Genomic DNA, 21,011 nt, shown 5'->3' with positions numbered 1-21,011 from the left:
AAGGATTTGAGTAAGATTTGTCAGTCCCGAGAAGGATTCGGGTGGTTCACAAGCCCTGCAGGCAAAGTAAGTCCTGACAAAGGAGTCAGGCACAAACCCCAGCGAAGGAGGCTGCGGTTTGCTTTTAAGTCCTGATACGGTGAAGCCTAAAAATTGGCAGGTTAGGCAAACTAAAAATCAGGCAGTTGTTTCTCCTGACTGAGGGTGTCAGGCACGACCCGGATTCTTGGCCGTGGCTTCGTGTGTTTAAGTCCCGATAGATGTAAGACCTGACGTTGGGAAAGTTGGGCCATCAAGAGATCGGGCAGTTGTTTCAGTATAAAGTCCTGAGCATCAGGCAGTAAATTTGAAGTTCAGTGGAGGAGGCTGGAGCTCCTCAAGGAAGGTTTTTTTTGAAATTCCCGGTCAGTAGAGGCACCTTCAGGATTTTTTTTATTGAGACTTGAAAAATGGGATGTTGTAGTAGTAAAAAGACCGGCAAGAGACTGAGGTATATACATCCCAATAGTCCCTTAGGAGAACTGTTAGTAAAATGGGATTCTATAGAGGCCACGAAGGGATTAGATAAAGTGAAAATGATCCATTATTGTATGGAAGTCTGGCCAGAATTAGAGGTGCAAGGAGGATGGCCTTGGTGTGGGACAAAGGATAAGTGGATGTGCCAACAATTAAATAATTATCTGACAGCTCGAGGGGATACTGATCCTGAGCAATTATTGTATGTGGCTTGCTGGTTAAAGAGTGCTGTTGGGGATGAAGGGGTGCGAATTTGTAAGGTACAGAGGAAGAAAGAGGGGAATGAAGGAGGGGATGATAGAACTAGTAAAAGATGGGACCCCCTGGATTATTTGCCTCCTTCTGCCCCTCCACCTTATAATCCTCTTCTTCAAGCACCTCAAATGGCAGGTCCGGTTCCTCCCCCGGCTGCCATCTCATTACCACCTGCTCAAACTCCTCCTTCTACCTCTTCAGCTTCCGCTATGATGAACCCAGTATCTCCTCCAGTTCCTTCTGCACCACCACAAGTGCCTACTCCACCTGCTGCATTCTCCACCCCTTCTCCAGCTCCGACTAATATCTACTCAGGTCCCTCTCCCCCTCCTATTGCTGTCCCTTTACCTCCTTCTACCTGGGACACAAATGCCTCCTCGCCCAGTAAACAGCCATCAGCAAATACACCTGCTGATGGGCAGAAAGTTCAGGGTAACCCAGAGAACCCTCAAAGTAGTTTGGCATCTGAAGATGGGCCATACTGTAGCACCAGATCCAAGACCTCCAAGGCAGAGAGACTCTTTCCCCTCAGAGAGGTCCCTATGGGAGGAGTAGCGGGAGGTGTTGGCTTTGTGAATGCTCCCCTAACTGCTTCTGAAGTGAGAGGATTCAAGAAAGAGTTGGGGCATTTAGTTGAGGACCCAGTGGGCATAGCCAAACAAGTGGATCAATTTCTAGGTCCAAATATCTACACTTGGGGGGAGATGAATTCCATCCTGAGTATATTATTTTCTCCAGAAGAGGTCCAGATGATAAGGGCAGCTGGCATAAAAATTTGGGAGAAAGATAACAGTCCAGGACCCCAGGTGCCATCAGGTGAACAGAAATTGCCACTAACGGAGCCCAACTGCAACCCTAATCAGGAGGAGGGTAGGAAGGCCATGAGGGAATATAGGTCTTTGATAATACGGGGGATCAAAGAGTCAGTTCCCAAAGGAACTAATACCCAATTGGCATTTGAGGGTGCACAGGAGAAAGATGAAGCTCCTGCTGCCTGGCTTAATCGCCTAAGGCGGAACTTTCAGTTGTACTCCAGAATAGACCCAGACACCCCGGAAGGTCAAATGCTACTAAAAGTCCAATTTGTTACCAAATCTTGGCCTGATATACGGAGAAAACTGGAAAAGATGGAAGATTGGCAAGAGAAGAACATTGATGAGTTATTAAAAGAGGCACTGAAGGTGTATTTAAGGAGGGAGGAAGATAAAGCAAAGGCCAAGGCTAAGATCATGGTTGCTGTAGCTAGAGAAAGTGCAGGGTGGGCGGGTCCACCACCAGGAGGAGGCAAGGATAAGTCAGTACTGTCAGGTACAAGAGGGATGGAGACACCTCAAGGCCCTTTGAGAGAGCGACATTGCTCTTACTGTGGAAAGGCAGGACACGTCAGGAGGTTTTGTAGAAAACTCAGTCTTGATGAGGCAATAGCCAGGGAACAAAATAATTTAGGGAAGATCCTTAAAGGTGACGATTAGAGGGTCAGGGGCTTTACACTATAGGGGACCTGATGTAACATCTAGAAGAGCCCTTGGTAAACTTTGAAGTGGGACCCTTAAATGAGGAATTAGAATTTTTGAGTAGATACAGGAGCAGATAAGTCCTGTCTCAACAAAGTACTAAGAAGTATAGTATAGTATAGTATAGTATAGTATAGTATAGTATAGTATAGTATAGTATAGTATAGTGAAAAACATCTGAAGTTAGAAAAAAACAGCTAGGTAGAAAGGATATCCAATAGCACCAAAACTGGCCAGTAATACTTAACTTGTAATAAGTGATGTGAAAGTAAAAGGTACCTTATTGTTGTCTTGTTGTGTGTGTGAGAGTGAGTTACAAAGTCAGCCTCAACTTCCCGGGCACGTGGGAAGGGGGCAGTGAAAGTGTGTGTATGTGTGACCTGCAAACCAGGCTTGTGTCCCCCAGGCGGGTGGGGGCTGTGGCCAAAGAGTGTGTGTGACCTGCAAACGAGACTAGTGCTCCTCAGGTGTGTGAGGGAGCCGTAGCTGTGAGAGCGTGAGTGACACGCAGACAGCCTCACAGGTGAATGTGCACCAGAGGCAACCAGAGCCAGGGCCCTTCCAGGAGGCCCAGAGATACTGAGACCTGTGGGCCAACCCCAAGGTGAGGGGAGCCACAGTGATTTTCTAGCAATAATGATCCAGTTTGTGTCTTGAGGTTGTGAAGGAATGTGTGAGAATGAATATAGACAAATTAGAATAGAGGTAATGTAGATTGTGCATTATAAGTTTTACCACATCTCCTTAGAGGGAAGTGTATTGTGTAGAAGAATGGCGTAAGAAAAAAAAAAGAAAAAAAAATTCAAGTGTAAGGGGTTGAAAGAAGTATTTAAGCTGTAAGTGAAAGTGAGAAACAGAAGCAAGAGATAAATAGATAAGATCTTGAAAAATAGAACAGAAAAACTAGTGAATTAAATACACAGAAAAATAGGGGAATAAAAATACTTTGGGAGTTAAGTTAGCTGAGAAATACAACTCCTTGCAAAATACAGAGTATGTAGAAGTTGATGAGAGAAACATGCAAGCTATGGAAAAAGAGAAATTAACCAATAACATTAAACAGAGAAACTGAGTTTTGATAAAATCATTAAATTGCAGACCATTAATGCCTGTGTTTGAAAGCCCGTTTCAGGTACTCTTCATTACTAATTCGACTGTGCAGACCAAAAGAAAAAGGTTGGACTCACATCACTCTCACCTCCTGGCATTGGACCAGGATTCAACACCAGTTTTTTTTCCCTCTGGCATTCTAGCATTGGATCGGACTCCACCCCTTTGTCCTTCTGGCATTGGGCCAGAGTCCCAGTTTTTCCCTCTGGCATTGGACCAGAGTCCACATCACTCTCACCCCCCGGCGCTGGACAAGATTCATCTGCTTCACAAGTTAATTCACCTGAGTATACTGTGATTTAAAGATGACTCTCAGAAGGAAGAGTCAAAAAGACTGAACTGTGTGGAAAAAAAAAATGGTATCAGAGTTCTAATATTGCTTAAAATGTTTTAAGACTGTTCTGTGTAAATTATGTTGGTAAAAAGTTTAGGACTGTAAATAAGTAATTCTGGTTAAGTTCCCCAATTTATTTCTAAAGACTCCAGGTTAATCCTCTACAGAACACTCCCCTGGGAGGGGAAACCAAAATTGGTAGGGAACAGACCAAGAGAGGTTTAACCAGAGAAATGGGTAGAAGGGACTCTAAAGAGCTTGGAAGCTTGTCCTCAGTAAAGTTCCCCAAGAGGCAAGGCCGGGTGGGCAGGCTGTGTGAGATGACCCATACCGGACTCTTGGGAAGGGTAGTATTGGTGGCTCTGATTGCTGGTGGTGCTCAGGGGAGCCCAGCTGAGCCATGCAATGAATGCTACCAACCCCTCTGTGAGGAGGAAGTGAGCTCCTTGTCGAGAGTCCACATCAGTTCTAACCCTGATTGTGTTAACCTCTCCCAATTGGTCTTTTATCAAAAAAATAAGAGAGTGTATTGGATAATATACAATACTGCCACTTTTAGGCAGCCACTCCTAGGAGAGTGCCCTATAGGGGAAGCCTGGTTGTGCTTTAAATGGGATGCTGCTGAAACAAGCTCAGCAGATATAGTAAAAAGCAAAGAAATGGTGAAAATGGTAAGAAAAATTGTTTGTTACAAGTATTTATATGGGTATACTGGAAAAGAGATAAACTCCTTTAGGAACACATTTCAGGGGAGCCTTAAACCCCTAGATTTGATCTTGTCTGGCAGCTGCACCGCTGGAGTGATAAAACCAATTTTCTTATTACCCAAAGAAACTGGATCAAGTTTGGGAGTTCCTATATATAATTTGGGAGAAATTAAACAGAACAGGCACAGTGAAATAGAAATTGAGAAAATCCAAAATTGTAAAAGCCAAATTCGGATCCCAATATCTATGTTAAACAAAGTTATCCGGCTCCAGGCAGTATTAAAAATTAGGAATTCAATTATTAGGAACATTTCAAACGAAATAAAAAGGTTAGCATGTGTAAATAATGAAGATCAAACTCCTACACTTGATCCCAGTGGGTGGGAGAACCTGGAGATTTTCAAAAAGGATGTGTGGGAAAAGGTAGTTTTTCTCGCTGTGTGTGCACTTGGAGGATTGCTATTTTTACTATGCTTATTTATCTGTTTCAGTAAAATAGTGTTTGCCGTGAAGACAAACCTGAAGAAACCAAGGAAAGTAACAAGGTTAAGTAACCGTGATTACCAAAGTGCACAAGAGATTTATAGTAGATTCAAAACAAAAATCGGGAGTTGATGCGAGCTTAGAGTTTAAGCTCGATCAAAGAAAAAGAGGGGGGACTGTTATGAACAAAAACTCGGTTAATATTTTTTTTATGAGAAAAAGTTTCAAAAAGGCAGCCAGACCACTGGCTCTGCCCAAGTTCTGTGTGTTTTGTTATTGTAATCACGGGTCGTTGTCGTTAATGGTTGTTTTTGTATTAGTAAAAGCCCTGGCCGGGGCGAGGTAATGGCCCTTCTCCTGGGTGGGGACCTTGCCCGAAGCTAAGTTGTACCTTTCCCAGAATAGTGAAGACACCTGAGAAGGTGGGGGGGTTATGCAAAGTGACTCGCAAGACCAGAATGCTTTGTGGGACCCCCAACTCCAAACTCATGGAGAAACCCCAAAAACAACGAGCCACCTAAGAGTTGAGAGACTGGAGTGATGTCTGGACGTGAGGAACCGAGTGCTGAGCCTGCAGAGACGCGGAACACCTTCGGACCCTCTCGCCCTGACCATGGGAGTTGACCCCGGAGCTGAGACCAGGCCGACTGAGTGGGAGAAACAACATCTGACACCATCTTAGGGGATCAGAAGACCCAAAAAGGCTTCCAAGAGGATCTGATCCCCCGCTCTACCCCTGGTGGACAGAGCTGCGCATATCCTCCTCCTCTGAGTCGCCCTGGGAGACGACGGACGCTGCAGACCCGTCGAGCCGCCCAATCCTGAGCTGATCACTTTTTAATAAAGGCATTACACAGGAGAAGAAGTCTCCTGGCCCTGTTTATTTCATCCCAAAACCCAATAATTCTCCCCAAAAATTCCCCCCAAACCCCCAAAAAAATCCCACAAAGCCCAAAAAAGCCATCTCGAAATTCCCAAAAACCCTCCAAAACTCCAAAATCCCCACAAATCCCCCCAAACCCCCCAGACTCAGTGGGGCCGTCCTGGATCAGGGGCACCGGCCGGTGGAACAGGAGCCACTTCAGGGGGCCCTCGGAGCTTTTTGGGGGGGGAGGGGGCACCATGGGAGACCCCCAAAAACCGGAGGGGGGGGGGAACCCCTGCTGTGCTCCCTCCCCCCGAAACCCCCAGACCCCGGTTCAGGGTGGGCCTGGGACCCCCGGGACCCCCAAATCTACCCCGGGACCCCTCCAGGAACCCCAAACCGCCCAGAGCTCCCCCGGGGTTGGCCCAGAACCACCCTGGACCCCAAAAACCTCCCCAGGACCCTCAGGGTCCCCCGCATTTCCTCCGAAAATTTACCTCAGACCCACCTGAGACCCCCCCGCAAATCCACCAGACTGCCCCAAATCCCCCTCAGACCCCTCAATCCCCACCAAACCCTATGAAATCCCCTCAGAATCCCCCACATTTCTCCAGAGCCACCTCAAACCCCCCAGATCCACTCACAACGCCCCAGTTTCTCTCGAAATCCCCCAAAATCCCCTCAGACCCTTCAAATTCCCCTCAGATCCCTCTTAACCCACCTGTGAACGCTCCAGACCCTCTCAAGTTTCCCCCCAAGCTCCCCAAAGCCTCCTCGGACCTGTTATGAACAAAAATTTGGTTAATATTTTTTTCTGTGAGAAAAAGTTACCACTACTGCTGGGCTGCTGCCTTTGTTATTGTAATCACGGGTCGTTGTCGTTAATGGTTGTTTTTGTATTAGTAAAAGCCCTGGCTGGGGCGAGGTAATAGCCCTTCCCCTGGGTGGGGACCTTGCCCGACGCTAAGTTTTACCTTTCTCAGAATAGGGAAGACACCTTAGAAGGTGGGGGGGGTTATGCAAAGTGACTCGCAAGACCAGAATGCTTTGTGGGACCCCCATCTCCAAACTCATGGAGAAACCCCAAAAACAACGAGCCACCTAAGAGTTGAGAGACTGGAGTGATGTCTGGACGTGAGGAACCGAGTGCTGAGCCTGCAGAGACGCGGAACACCTTCGGACCCTCTCGCCCTGACCATGGGAGTTGACCCCGGAGCTGAGAGCAAGCTGACAGAATGGGAGGGACCACCATCTGATGGGATCAGGAGGCCCCAAAGGCTCCCAAGCGGATCTGATCCCTAGCTCTGCCCCTGATGGACAGAGCTGTGCATATCTTCCTCTTCTGAGTCGCCTTGGGAGAGACGACGGACGGTGCAGACCGTCGAACCGCCCAATCCTGAGCTGATCACTTTTAATAAAGGCGTTAAAGAGGAGAAGAAATCTCCTGGTCCCTGTTTATTTCAAGACCCCCTCATTCTCCCCATTCCAGCATTCTGTCAGGGGCTCCCTGCCCTTCTTCCCTCTGCTTCCAGCTGCAGAATGTGCAGCAAAGCCGCCTTTGCTGTCTGCTCGGGGAGCCCAGCCAGCTGCTGCAGCCTGACCCTGCCCTGCACAGCTCCCCTGGCAGGCACGGCAGGAGCAGCGCCCTGGCAGCCTCAGCAATTGCCCTCTGACATCTCTGGCACGCACTGCCATGGGCTGCAATTCCAGCTGCCAGCAAGGAAAAGATGCTCCTGCCCTTCAAGGCCAAATTCTGAAGGGGCCAAGACACAAATGCAGCAAGATCTTACACAGACATTTCATTGCCAGCCTCCATAACTTCATCCAGGGCTGTTTGAGCATGTGGATGGGGAAGGGAAAAAAAAATCAGGGGAGGGTCTTTGGCTGGGAGCTGCCACAGGTAAAGAGAGACCCTGGAAGGGAAAAGGAGCAGACCCAGGAAATCAAGAGAGAAAGCCGGACACAAATGGCAACCAGCTGACAAGGTGGCACTCTGAAAACCAAACCTGGGCTTATGGAATAGGAATGGGACAGAAATGAAGAATTCTGAAACTTTATTTACTTGGCTTCTCTGAGCAATCTGTGAAGCCAGGACTTCACCATCCTGACAGGGAGGAAGTATTTTCTAGATCAAACCTGAGCTTCGTCCCTTTTACTGTGAGCCCAGTAAATCCCAATGAACTCAATTGTGGTCGTTTTCATCAAGGGCCCAAGCTCTTTGTTCCAGCACATCCAGCAAGCACCTGGCAGTACAGCACAGGAACCCAACTCGCAGCTGAGGGACTCAGAACATCTAAACACCAGCCGGGCACATTGCTCATTTTTGCTCCAACAGATTTGAGAAATGAAACCCTGGGGATGAGAGCTCTTTTTCAGAGCAGTAATTGCTACTTGATGTTAATGAAGTTGATAGGGTCTGAATTTGAAGTGTTGGTCTGTTGTTAAACATTGAACGTTACAATTCTAGGACTTGCCTTTAGTTGCCGCTATCCAGTGTTACCATTTTACCCTGTATTTGTATCTCTCCCCGGCATACTCTGTATTTGTGCCCCTTTCCGTCTCAGCCCAGATTTGTATCCCTTCCCGTCCCAGACTGAATTTAAATGAGACGCTGTGGGAACTCCATGAACCCTCTCCGAACAACAAACCAGCACATAAACAATGACTTTACCCCAGCAGAACCGCACTAAATCACCCACCCTTGAGCAGAGCCGGATTCTGTCCTGCCCCCATAATTTTAATAGTGCTCAGCTTGGAGGATCCCCCTATGCTCCGAGCCAACGTTGCCTTCCTAAGGACTCTGGTGAGGACGGAAGCCCCGGCTGTGCCGAGAGACAAAGCTGCGCTGCTGCTGCTCCTCCTCCTCCTCCTGCTCAGCGCGGTCCTGTGGGAGCAGCGGCGCTGTGCGCGACCCCTCGGGTTCCGCACCCAGAGCTGTCTTTAATAAAGGCCTTTTGAAAGGAGCTGCTCTCCTGGCCCTGTTTATCACACTGCCAGAGCCTCCAGAGCCCCCACCCCAAACTCCCGCAGGACCATCCCAACACCCCCAGACCCTCCCAAGACCTTCCTACGACCCCTCCCCAAAACCCTCCCAGACCCTCCCACGACCACCCCGCTTCGTGATCCCTCTTAGGACCCATCCGCGCCCCTCAGGTCCCCCCACAATGCCCCAGAGCCCCTCCCCAAAGCCCCCCCGGACCCTTCCCCGCCCCCCCGATCCCCTCTCAGGCCCCTCCCGCTCCTGTCCCGAGCCCGGCGGGTCCCGGCGGCGGCGGGGAACGGGGCGCCGCTTCCGGCTCGCCTCTGATTGGCTGGACCGGCGCCGGAGAGGCGGGCCTTGCTGAGGGGAGCTGCGCCGTGATTCGTTGGTTCGGGGCCGTGCAGCGCGGTGATTGATTAGTTCGGCGGGACGCGCCGCTCTTGGCTGGGGGAGCCGGCGCACGCGGCGGAGGCGGGGGGAAGCTTGAGCGAGTCTGGATTGTTCACAGGTGGGTTTAGGGGGATCTGAGGGGAAGTGGGAGGGTCTGAGGGGATTTTGGGGGATTGTGAGAGGAACTGGGGGGTTGTGAGGTTGGTCCGGGGAGAAATTTGGGGGAGTCTGAGCGGATTTCATAGGGTTTTGGGGGGAATTGAGGAGTCTGAGTGGAATTTGGGGCAGTCTGATGGATTTGCGGGGGGGTCTCAGGTAGGTCTGGGGTAAATTTTCGGATGAATTGGGGGGGGTTTGAGGGTCCTGGGGAGGTTTTGGTGTCCAGGGTGTTTCTGGGCCAACCCTGGGGGAGCTCTGGGCGGTTTGGGGTTCCTGGAGGGGTCCCGGGGGAGATTTGGGGGTCCCAGGCCCACCCTGAACCGGGGTCTGGGGGTTTCGGGGGGAGGGGGCACAGCGGGATTTCCCCCCCCCCCTGGTTTTTGGGGGTCTCCCATGGTGCCCCCTCCCCAAAAAGCTCCGAGGGCCCCCTGAAGTGGCTCCTGTTCCACCGGCCGGTGCCCCCTGTTATGAGTAAGAACCTTGACTAGGCCAATATTCAAGCAGCAATCAATTTATTATTTATTATGGTAAAGTATGAGCAATACAGGGCTGGGTACAGTGGGGGAAGTTTTCTCTCTAGCTGCACGCCGATAATTGATGGTTACAGGTATTTATAGGGGTAGTCATCAGCTTTTTTCAGTAGTTTCTATTTCTAACCTTTTACTCATCAGCAATTTTTATTCCAAATTATTACATCACAATTCTATACACTATTGTGATTTTAATTTCTCAGGATGTATCTCAAAGGAGTATCCCCAGATGTTGATGGTCTAGTTTCCGAAAGAAGAAAGATGAATCCCATCTGGTGGGGTCCAGCTCCCCAGATGTGTGTCCACCTTTTAATTGTAGAGACCATAAATCTCATAACAGTGATATCCAGCTTCTCTTTGGTCGATACTATAAACTCTTGAGGTGATGTTCATCTTCTTTTCTCAAGCTGCTTTTCTCTGCTTCAATAAGGCGTGAGATAAGCATATTTCCTTTATATATATTCCAAAGCTATAGTTTCAAGGATACAAGTAATATTCTAAAATTATACTTCAGAAGGTTATTATTGCAGAGCTTTTTTATGGATTAAATGCAAGCAAAAAGGAACATCCTTAACACCTTAATTCCAATGCTCCTAAATCAACTAGGATTAATTGCAAACAAAAGATAGGTTCAAAGGCCTTTTTCCATGCTTTATTTTCCTCAGTTATTTTTAGAATTCACAATTATCCCATTGTCGATGTCCACACATTTTGCATTCACAAGTACATGTCACCTGTTTGTACCTGACAGGAAACACAGCTTTGCCTCTCACCCCCCTGATCCAGGACGGGCCCGCTGAGTCTGGGGAGTTCTGGGGGGATTTGTGGGGATTTTGCGAGGGTTTTGGGGATTTCGGGGTGACTTTTTTGGGCTTTGGGGGATTTTATTGTCAGTTTCAAAGGAATTATTGGAGGTTTTGGGATGTAATTACTGGGTGAGAATTGCATGATTTTCGGGCTTTTGTATTTTGGGGGATTTTATTGGGGTTGTGAGGGGTTTCTTGAGAAAGGATTTATTGAAATTATTTGGAGTATTTTTTAATTTTGATGAGTTCCACTGAGATTTTCAGAGATTCTCTGGGGTTTTTGAGGTTTTTTTTGTAATTATTGGGGATTTTGTGGGATTTTCATGGAATTTTGGGGGGCTTTTGGGGCATTCCCTTGGTGTGGGGAAGAGCTGAGAGGCACCAAAATCTCCTTAAAACCCCCAAAAGTCCAAATAAAACCCACTAAATCCCAATTAAATCTCTCAGAATCTCATTAGAACACCCTAGAATCCCAATAAAAGCCCACAAAATCCTTTGAAATCCCAATAATCCCAAAAATCCTGATTAAACTCCTCAAATCCCCCAAAAATGTCCCCAAAAGCATAAAAAGTCCCACAAAATCTCCCCCAAGATCCAAAGAAATCCTGGCAATACCCAAAAAACCCCACAAAACCCCTCAAATCCCACCAAAAATCCCAAAAAACCCCAAAACCTCAATGAACCCCACTAAATGGCTCCACAATGCCAATAAAATGCCCCAAAATTTCCTAAAAATCCCAATAAAACCCCCAGAATCATTGAGAATCCCAAAAAATCCCAACAAAATCTCAGTAAAACCCCCAAAATTCAAAAGAAGCCACAAAAAATTCAATAACCCCCCAAACACCCCCAGAAAAACTATCCCTTAAAATGCCAATAAAATGCCCCAAAATTCAAACCCCCCAAAATTCACAAAACCAGCCACTCCCAGTCAATCCCAGTATGATTCCAGTCGCTCTCAAGGAGATCCCACTGTAACCCAGTATGGACTCAGCTGCTCTCACTGTGATGTCAGTTTGATACCAGTTGATCCCAGCATAATTCCAGATGTTCCCAGTTCCTCCCATGATGATCCCAGTTGCTCCAAGTATACTCCCAGTCCCTCCCAGCAGGGTCCCAGTCGTGCCCAGTTGCCTCCAGAGTAGATTCAGTTTCCCCCAGCATCGTCCCAGGTGCTCCCAGCATGATCCCAGCTGTTCCCAGTGTGGTTCCAGTGCCCCCAGTATGGTTAGAGACACTCCCAGTAGGTTTTAGGTACCTCAGAATGATCCCAGTCTTTCCCAGTTGCTCCCAGTTTCCTCTAGCACAATCCCAGTTTCCATCTGTTGCTCAAAGGGTGGCCCCAGTTGCTCCCAGTATGATCCCAGTTGCCCCAGGTATAGTCTCAGTGCTCTCAGCATGGTTCCAGAACCTTCCAGCCCATCCCAGTTGCTCCCAGTAACCCCCAGTCAGGTTCCATTCACTCCCAGTGTAATCCCAGTATGAGTGTAGCAACTCCCAGTATGATCCCAGTCACCTGAGTCTAATCCCAGTTGCTCCCAGTCACTCCCAATCTGATGCCAGTGCCCCCACTGTGATCCCAGTTGCTCCCAGCATGGGCCCAGCTGTTCCCAGTATGGTTCCAGTCCCCCCAGTATGGTTACAGACACTCCCAGTATGGTCCCAGTTAAACTCAGTTGTCCCTGCTCTGGTCCCAGTTACTCCCCAGATGATCCCAGTCCCTCCCAGCATGGTCCCAGTTGTTGTTATTATATTTCTGGAGTCCCAGCTTTCAGGCTGCCACAGCTCTTGGCTGTCCTATCTTCGATTGCTGTTGTTATATTTCTAGAGTCCTGTACCTTCAGGGTGCTCTTCTCACACACAGCTCTTCACAGCAGTGTTGTTCCTGCTTCTTGGTCAGGGCTCCTCCAAGGCTCTCCCTGCACGGCCACCCCACTCCCTTTTATCCCAGTTATCTTCATTAGCCACTGCAGCCACTCAATTAAGGACATCACAGCTGCAGCCCATTTACAATTAGGATCGGGGCACGGCCACTTATACAATACATATATTTTATTAGGACTCCTTTTATACCCACTCACTTCCAATTGCCCCCAGTGTGGGCCCCATTCTCCCCAGCATGGTCCCAGTTGTTCCCAGTGTGGTTCCAGTCCCCCCAGTATGGTGACAGACACTCCCAGTATATCCCAGTTGCCCCCAGCATGTCTGTAGTCATTTCCGGGCACTGCTAGTGGCCCCAGTAAGGTCTCGGTTCTCCCAGTATGATCCCCCAGTCATGCCCACTATATCCCAGTTGCCTCCAGCATGCATCCAGTCCTTCCCAGTTCCTCCAGTTTGCTTGCAGCATCATCCCAGTTTCCCTCACTTGCTCCCAGTAGCCCAAAGTGTGATCCCAGTCACTCCCATTCAACCCCAATATGATCCCAGTAAGCTCCAGTTTGATCCCAGTCACATGCCAGCCCTCCTAGTGTGGTCCCAGTATAATCCCAGATGCTTCCAGTCTCTCCCAGTACGGCCCCAGCTGCCTCCAGCATGGTTCCCAGTTGCTTCCTAGATCAGCCCAGTCAGTCCCAGTATGATGCCATTTGCTCCCAGCGTGCTCCCAGTTGCTCCCAGTCAGGCCCAGTATGGGGGATGATGTGCAGGGTGTGTTCCCAGTCGCTCTCAGACACTCCCAGTATTAGTCCAGTCCCTCCCAGTATGATCCAAAGATGAGCCCAGTGTGCTCCCACTCCCTGCCAGTATGAACCAGTTGTGCTCCACATGGTTCCAGTTGCTCTCTTTCACCCTCACTTTTTTTCCAGTCACTCCCAGTATCTCCCAGTGTACCCCAGTTTCCTCCAGCATCTTTCCAGTTCCTTCCAGTATGATTCCATTTGCTCCCAAGCACTCCCAGTCAGCCTCAGTGTAGTGGCAGTCACTGCCAGTATTATCCCAGTCACCTCCAGCATTATCCCAGTTCATCCCAGTTGAAGTCCAGCAGTTTCCAATCACCACCAGCATGCACCCAGTCACTCCCAGATCCTCCCAGTTACTCCTAGCATGTTCCCAGTTACTCACAGCTATTCCCAGTCACACTCAGCACCATCCCTGTCACTCCCAGTTTATCCCATTTCTCCCTAACAGGGTCAAAATTGCTCCCTGCAGGCTCCTACTCACTCCCAGTATGATCCCAGTATGATCCCAGTCTCCATCAGTGCGATCACAGTCTGGCCTGACATGGCACTATGATCCCAGCATGATGTCAGTACATAGCAAATACAGTCCCAGTCACTCCCGGTACGATCCCAGTATGATGTCAGTACAAAGCCAGTACAGTCCCAATCACTCCCAGTACGATCCCAGTATGATCCCAGTACAAAGCCAGTACAGTCCCAGTCACTCCCAGTACGATCCCAGTCCAGCCCAGTGCTGTCAGTGCTGCCACTGCTGGGATCCCCCAGCCCTGTGTGCGTTCCCCCCTGGCAGATGTGCCGAGAGGAGCCCCAAGGGCTGGCAGTGGCCAGGCAGGGTCCCCAGCAAGGCCCAGTTTGGATGTGCAGCCCCCAGTTTGCCCAGTTTGCCTCTCCTTTGGCCCGGGCCGGGCTCCCCCCGCCCGCAGCGGCTGGGAGCAGCCGAGAGCCCCGCGCTGCCCATCCCAACCTGTCCCGGCTCCATCCCCGCTCCTGCCACGGGCTGCGAGGGCTGCGGGAACGGGCACCGAGGGTGTGGCTGCTGCTGGGGGAGGAGAAGGAGGGAGGGAAGGGCAGGAATGAAGGGGGAGGAGTAGGAGGGGTAAGGGAGGAGGAGGAGGAGGAGAAGGAATGGAAGGGGCAGGATGGAAGAGGAGAAGGATGTGGGTATAACACAGAGGAGCTCGAGGAGGGATGGAAGAGGAGGAGCGGGAGGAGAAAGAGGAGGGAAGGAGGCGGGGTTACAGGGGAGGAGGAGCGGGAGGAGGGATGGAGGAGGAGAAGGAGGTGGGGATAAGACGGAGGAGGAGCGGGAGGAAGAGGCGGGACAAAGGCTTGATCAAGGCTGAACAGAAGGAACTGCGCTGCAGCCCTGCCTGAATTCACAGCCCCCACCTGTGGGATCATCGCCCCCCGCCCCCCGTCGCGCCGGTTAGCGGGGGAGCCCGGCCCAGACATCCCAGGGGGTCCCTGGGTTGGGCTTTTCTGGGGGGATGTTTGGAGAATGAAGCAGTCCAAGGCTGAGCAGAAAAGGCCCCTCGAGGGGACATTGGGGGGTGCCGGTGGCGGTGCCGGCAGAGGCAGCCTGGAGGAGCAGAGCCCTGTGTGCCCCAGGAGCCCAAAGTGGGGAGCCCAGAGAGGGGGGAGCGCCGCCATTGGCGGGAGCCTCAAGAGCCTGGAGAGGGGCAGGGGGGACTCCTTGGAGCCGCTGCAGCCCCAAGCAGAGAATGAGGGGAGAAGGGAGCCCGGGAGCCCAAACAGCCCTGGCATCCCGAAATGGGGAGAGCGGGGAGCTTTTGGCATTGCTGGGACTGCCAGCAGCCTGGGCAGGGTGGGCACTGAGGAGAAGGGGGAACCCCCAATCCAAGCGTGACCCCAGCAGCTTGGACAGGGGGGAACCCCCGAACACCAGAGGGGAGGGACCAGGGACAGGGAACTCCTGGGAGGCTTTTCCTAGGCTGAATCTTGGTGTTTGGGAGGTTTTTATGGAGCCCACGTGGCCAGTGACTTGTAGAGACGGACTCAGGCAGAGGGACATTCAAACTGAACATGTGTTGAGGAAGATGAAACAGGGAAGCCTCATAAATATGATTGTCTGGCAAAAGAATTTGAGAATATTGAAACTCTAAGCAAGATTGAGATGGAAGCAAGCTTTGAGATACCTTAGTGAACAACTGGAAAACAATTTTGTGGCCTGACTAAAGGTAATCCCCTTTTGCTGAAACAATTCCCTCTGCGTGCAGACAGACCCAAGGGTCTGGGCAGACCCTACTAGCTCAGCAGAAGGGGTCCAAAGCGGTGTTTTCAGGGTTTAAAATGTAACACAGTGTCATGATGTAATGATTCTTACAGGCTGTATGTAAGAATATGTAAGATTTGTATCTTGTACTAGATTGGTTAGTGAGAAATAGAATATTCAACAGAGAAGAAGATTTATTGTATTGTAATGGGAAGCTTACTCTCTTACTCTCTTCCCCTCTTACTCTCTCACCCTCTCATCCTCTCTGCCCTCTCTTCTCTCGGGCCTGCTCCGACCTGTGGCTGGCAGCTCCAAGCAGGGCCCTGCACCCAGGCCCTTTGCAATAAACCGCAAGTTCCACGACCTGGCTGCAGAGATCTCTCGTCTCCGTCCGTCCCGACCATCCTACCCCTCAACACTCCTACAAATGTGCTCATCCCTTGTTTTCCTCAAACCAGGATTTCCCATTGCCAACCCCTGGGATGCTGCGAGGAAGAGGAAGATGCCCCAGGACACTGAGGCAGGTGAGGAGGAAGTCAGTGCCCTTTCCCTTCTGTGCATCTCCATCTCCCAGCCCAGCACGGCCCCGGCTGCAGCTCAGCCCTGGGGGAATCTCCTTGCCCTTGCCTGTGGCACGGAGGCAAATCCCATCCTGTCCTTGTCCTTCCTCCCCCAGAGCATGAGCTGAGCATGGAGAGCAGGGAGGACAAATGCCCGCAGCAGAACCTGGTGGCAGAGGCCGTTTTGAGCGGCTCCACGGCGCAGGAAGCCAACGGGGAGGAAAAGCCCTGGAGATGCCGCACGAGGAGGGGCTGCAAACACAGCTGGCGGGAATCTGAGGGGGAAAGAGCCAGCCTGGGCCAGGAAGGCGGCCGGAGATGGAGCCAAAGCTTGGAGCTAGTTCTCCATGAGCAGCTCCATGATGGGAAGAAGTCCCATACGTGCGTGGAGTGTGGAAAGAACTTCAGGTGGAACTGCGACCTGATCCTGCACCAGAGGACCCACACTGGGGAGAAGCCCTATGAGTGTGGGGAGTGTGGGAAGAGCTTCAGCCTGAGCTCCAACCTGATCAAGCACCAGAGAATCCACACTGGGGAGAAGCCCTATGAGTGTGGGGATTGTGGGAAGAGCTTCTGTGGGAGCTCCAGCCTGATCAAGCACCAGAGGATCCACACTGGAGAACGGCCCTTCAAGTGCGGGGAGTGTGGACAGAGCTTCAGCCAGCGCTCCCACCTCATCTCGCACCAGAGGACCCACACTGGGGAGAGGCCCTACGAGTGTTCCAAATGTGGGAAGGGGGTTCAGACCAGCTCCCATCTCGTCCGGCACTATCAGAGTCACACAGAGGAGAGGCCCTTCCAATGCCCCGACTGTGGGAAGGGATTCAGGTGGAACTCCACCCTCGTCAGGCACAGGCACATCCACACTGGGGAGAGGCCCTAGGAGTGTGATAAATGCAGGAAGAGGTTTCAGACCGGTTCCCATCTCCTCCAACACTATCGGATTCACACACAGGAGAGGCCCTTCCGCTGCCCCGAGTGCGGGAAGGGATTCAAGCACAACTCCACCCTCATCAAGCACCGGCGCATCCACACTGGGGAGAGGCCCTACAAGTGTCCCCAGTGTGGGAAGAGCTTCTCCAGCAGCTCTGACTGTACCTGACACCAACGGAGGCACCGGTAAGGGAAGCCCTGCGAGTGCCCTGAGTGCGGGAAGAGCTTCATGCGCTGCTCCAGCTCCATCCCCCACTGGAGAAGGCACTTTGGGCACAGCCCTGGTCACTCACATTCCCTGTGATCCATGTTGGCAACACACCTGGCAGCTTTTACTTTTGTTTTGGCCCTAATGTTTCTAGCTTCTCTATCTCTTTGCACTCCAAAAGTCAAGAGAGATGGATCTGTCACCTGAAAACCACTGAAATCCCAGTGAAAACAACTCAATCTTACCCAAAAGGGCTCAATCCCACCTCAAAAAAACTCAGTGCCGTACCAAACTCACTTGATTCCTCAGCCACCTAAGTAAGATGGGGCTGGGAGGAGATTGGGAGAAGTGGGATCTCAGTTAGAGTGGTGGGCTGAGGATTGTGTGGAGCTGGGTGTGTGGGATGCATTTGATAGCAAATAAAATTCTCAGACTTACTGATTTCTCTCCCGTTCATGTTCAGTCCGTTGCAGTTCTGTTCGCAGAGTGCTGCCTTCTCAGCTCACTGTGTTTGTGTCCCCTGTTCTCTCCTGCCTCTCTTTGCCTGCTCTGTTTCTCTCTCAGTGTCTCCCTTGACCCAGGGACCACCATAGATCCTCCCCTGATTTAATTGACCCAGGCACCCCCAGAGACTCTCCCTATATTTAATTGCCTCACGGACCACCAAATACCCTCCTTTGATTTATTGCCCCAGTGACCACCAAGGATTCTGCCCTGATTCAATTGACTCCATCCCTGATTTAATTGACCTCTGCCCTATTTTAATTGACCCCTCTGTCACCAAAGACCCTCCCCATATTATTTATTATTTTATTTCCCAAATATTATTTTAATTCCCAGTCCCAGGAGCTGAAGTCCTGAAGGCTGGCAGGGAAATGTCTCTGTAGGATTTTGCTCCATTTGCCTTCAAGGGCGGGAACATCTTTTCCTGTCTGGGAGCTGGAATTCCAGACTTTTGGAATGTATCCTGAGCAATACAGACTGGCATCAGATATGGACTGGGATCAAATAGGGACTGGGATCATATGTACTATCCCGAATTTCCTCATTATCCAAAGATTCCCATAATTCTGGAATTTCTGTTATCCCAAAATTCTCATTATCCCAAATTTCCCATTATCCCAAATTTCCCCATTATCCCAAAATTCTTGTTATCCCAAATTTCCCATTGATCTGGAATTTCTGTTAGACAGGAATTCCTGTTATCCCAAATTTCCCCTTGATCCCAGAATTCCCATTATCCTGGAATTTCTGTTATCCCGGAATTCCCATCATCCCAGTTCCCCATTATCCCACTCTCCCAGTTCCCCCCATTATCCCAGTCCCCCACATTATCCCAGTTCCCCCCTTATCCCATTTTTCCTGTTATCCCAGTTTCCCCCGTTTTCCCAGTTCCCCCCCACCCTGCTATCCTGTGCCCCCCAGTTATCCCAGTTCCCTACTCAGCGGATGCCTGAGAGACTGGAATCCTATGCACTGGGACAAACTGGAATGGGATAGCCCAGACGGATCCTATGGACTGGGATTATATGGAACTGGGATCCTATGGACTGGGATAAACTGGACTGGGATAGCCTGCACTGGGATCCTACGGAAAAGGATAAACTGGACTGTGATAAACTGGAATGGGACCAAATAGGGATTGGGACTGTATAAACTGGAACCCTGTGAAATGGGATCCTATAGTCTGGGACTGCACAGACTGGGACCCTATGGATCCGGGCCATACACACTGGGATAAACTGGTCTGAGATTCTATGGACTGGGATCCCACCAAACTGGAATCGCATGGACCAGGACTGGAAATACAGGGATGGCATGGAAGAGGAGGGATAACAGAGATCGAGAAAGGATGGAAAAAAGAGGAGTAGGTGGAGTTAGGGAGGAGCAGGAGGAAGAGGAGGGGTAAAATGGGAGGGAAGAAGGAGGAGAAGGAGGGAGGGTCAGGGAGGAGGAGGAGGAGGGAGGGAAAGGGAGGGACAAAGGAGGAGAAGGAGGTGGGGAAAGAGGAGGGGGAGGAGGGATGGAAGAGGAGAAGGAGGTGCTGTGAGGGAGAAGGAGGAGGAGAGGGGATGGAACAGGAGGAGCGGGAGGAAGAGGAGGGACAAAGGCGGATCAAGGCTGAGCAGATGGAACCGCGCTGCAGCCCTGCCTGAATTCGCAGCCCCCACCTGTGGGATCATCGCCATCCCCCGTTGCGCCGGTGAGCAGGGAGGGGGAGCCAGGCCAAGACATCCCAGGGGGTCCCTGGGTGAGGATTTTGGGGGGATGTTTGGAGAATGAAGCAGTCCAAGGCTGAGCGGAAAAGGCCCCTCGGGGGGACATCAGAGGGATGCCGGTGGTGGTGCCGGCAGAGGCAGCCTGGAGGAGCAGAGCCCTGTGTGCCCCAGGAGCCCAAAGTGGGGAGCCCAGAGAGGGGGGAGCGCTGCCATTGGCGGGAGCCTCAAGAGCCTGGAGAGGGGCAGGGGGGACTCCTTGGAGCCGCTGCAGCCCCGAGCAGAGAATGAGGGGAGAAGGGAGCCCGGGAGCCCAAACAGCCCCGGCATCCCAAAGTGGGGAGATGGAAAAGAGGGAACTTTTGGGATCTCTGGGTCTCCCAGCAGCCTGGGCAGGGTGGGCACCGAGGAGAAGGGGGACCCCCAATCCAAGCGTGACCCCAGCAGCTGGGACAGGGGGGAACACTGCAACACCGGAGGCGAGGGACCTGGGAGGCTTTTTCAGGGCTGAATCTTGGTGTTTGGGAGGTTTTCTGGAGCCCAGATGGCCAGTGACTTGTAGAGATGGACTGGTGCCGAGGGACCTTCAAACTCACTGTGCTCATCCCTTGTTTTCCCCAAACCAGGATTTCCCATTGCCAACCCTTGGCAGGGTGTGAGGAAGAGGAAGATGCCCCGAGACACTGAGGCAGGTGAGGAGGAAGTCAGTGCACCTTTCCCTCTCTGTGCTGCTCCATCTCCCAGCCCAGCATGGCCCCCGGCTGCAGCTCAGCCCTGAGGGAATCTCCTTGCCCTTGCCTGTGGCCAGGAGGCAAATCCCATCCTGTCCTTATCCTTCCCCGCCCAGAGCAGGAGCTGAGCATGGAGAGCAGGGAGGACAAACGCCTGCAGCAGAACCTGGTGGCAGAGGCCGTTTTGAGCGGCTCCACAGTGCAGGAAGCCAACGGGGAGGACAAGCCCTGGAGATGCCGCACGAGGAGGGGCTGCAAATGCAGCTGGTGGGGATCTGATGGGGAAAGAGCCAGCCTGGGCCGGGAAGGCGGCCGGAGATGGAGCCAGAGCTCGGAGCTGGTGCTCCAAGATGGGGAGAAGCCCCACACGTGCGTGGAGTGCGGGAAGAGCTTCAGGTGGAGCTCTGAGCTGATCCAGCACCAGAGGATACACACTGGGGAGAGGCCCTACGAGTGTTCCAAGTGTGGGAAGGGGTTTCAGACCAGCTCCCATCTCCTCCGACACTATCAGAGTCACACAGGGTAGACGCCCTACGAGTGTCCCCAGTGTGGGAAGAGCTTCTCACAGAGCTCTCACTTGCCCGAACACCAACGGAGTCACCACTAAGGGAAGCCCTGCGAGTGCCCCGAGTGCAAGAGCTTCGTGCGCTGCTTTTGCTCCATCCCGCACTGGAGGAGGCACTTTGGCCACCGCCCTGGTCACTTACATTCCTTGTGATCCATGCTGGGAACACACCTGGCTGCTTCTCTCCTTTTCGTTTGGCCTCAATTTTCTTTTGCTTCATCTTCATCCCTTAAAAACA

General features: G+C 51.4%; 1 pseudogene; it reads left to right on the top strand.

Moving 5' to 3' along the window:
* LOC131096519 (zinc finger protein 850-like) overlaps positions 1-21,011 on the top strand; it is a 425,516-nt pseudogene that overhangs the window by 229,653 nt on the left and 174,852 nt on the right.

The sequence above is a fragment of the Melospiza georgiana genome, unplaced genomic scaffold (genome assembly GCF_028018845.1).
Source record: "Melospiza georgiana isolate bMelGeo1 unplaced genomic scaffold, bMelGeo1.pri scaffold_42, whole genome shotgun sequence".
Lineage (NCBI taxonomy): Eukaryota > Metazoa > Chordata > Aves > Passeriformes > Passerellidae > Melospiza > Melospiza georgiana.
This window is presented reverse-complemented; position numbering and strand designations above follow the sequence as displayed.